The sequence below is a fragment of the Euprymna scolopes genome, chromosome 45 (assembly GCF_053919585.1).
Source record: "Euprymna scolopes isolate OS-2025 chromosome 45, ASM5391958v1, whole genome shotgun sequence".
NCBI classification, from domain to species: domain Eukaryota; kingdom Metazoa; phylum Mollusca; class Cephalopoda; order Sepiida; family Sepiolidae; genus Euprymna; species Euprymna scolopes.
In genome coordinates, this window is record NC_136526.1 from 43654958 (window position 1) to 43656515 (window position 1558).

Genomic DNA, 1558 nt, shown 5'->3' on the forward strand with positions numbered 1-1558 from the left:
ATAATTCCAAAATAAACTATTAAAGTTGTTTTAAAAGTAATAGAAATATATATTTTTTATATACATATGTATATATATGTATGTCATCTGAAATCTTAAGTTGGTAGAATCCATGCTGATTTAATTATTCTCTTACTTTACTCCCTGTTCTAAATGTTTTTACCCATAAATGTAGGAGTAGACATCTTCTCATCAGAGTGAAACACATTTGTAGCTATTGGGTGGCTTTGCTGTCAGAATAATAATTAGCATAATAATTACTGTTTTATTTAGATACCCAAGAATACAACACACGAATTATAAGACATGAGCAGCATAAGTGATTAATAACAGATGTGGGTTAAACCCATGGGTAAAAAACAATTTTTTTTAGATTAAAAACATAATTTATATCCTTAATTTGTTAAATAAGCCATCGTAGCACATCCTGGACCTGCCTGATTAAATTAATTGTTAAATCATAGACGCCTTCTAGTAATTAATAGACCAAAAACATCAAGCGGTCTGAATTATCTCCCTTCAGCCGTTATAGGAAATAAAATCGACCCAGTTTCCAACAGAATTTACTAATAGCAATTAACAACATAATTGAATTATCTCCCTTCATAATTGTCTTTAGTAACGATTGTAAGTAATGTTGTACAAGGATTTATATATATATATATATATATATATATATATATATATATATATATATATATATATATATATATAATACAGCCTTTTTATTTATTCTCATATTAAATTAAACTTTAAACCTAAAATGGTCTTACATCTAAGTACTAAAATAACGATAATCTGTAAATATTATTTGCCATTAATACGAAACTAAAATTAACGGTAACGTTATTGCAAGGTTGTTACGACCATACTATAAATATAGAAATAAAAATTTAAAAATTCTTTTTAAAAAAAAATTAATTATTGGGAAATAAAGAAACAGCGAGATCTAATTTAGGAACTCAACGAATGGGATATATAAATTTTTTTTAAATGGCTTAGGGTTTTCTGTGGAAACTTCTAATGACTCTGTTCTTAAATAAGGATACAAAAGTTAGGTGATACATTTATATTTAAATGGGATTTTCTGTAGCTATCGCAAAGGTAAATGTTTCTCGCTTGCTTTTTCCATTAAGGGAATTTTTCCTTTTTCTTTCTTTTTTCTTTCTCTTCAAAAATGTTCTATTGTCAAAAGTGTTTTTATTCATAAAGTCTGAAGAAATGCTGGTTTTTGAAAATTTTCAAACGATATAATGTTTGAAATTGTCGAACTGGACATGGAAACAATTGTAACGTAAAACGAAATACATTTTTTGTTGCCATCAACACCTTTTTTGAAGTCTTGATTTTGCATACATAGTATATTATGCTCAATTATGAAATATGATAATTTTGTAGCTTACTCCTTAAGGCAACTCTTTTTAGCTTAAAACTCATTGGTATATGAAAATTTACTAAATTACATGAACTCGGTATATTACATACAAGTCTCTCTCTCTCTCTCTCTCTCTCTCTCTCCCTCTCTCTCTCTCTCTCTTTCTCTGTATATATATATATA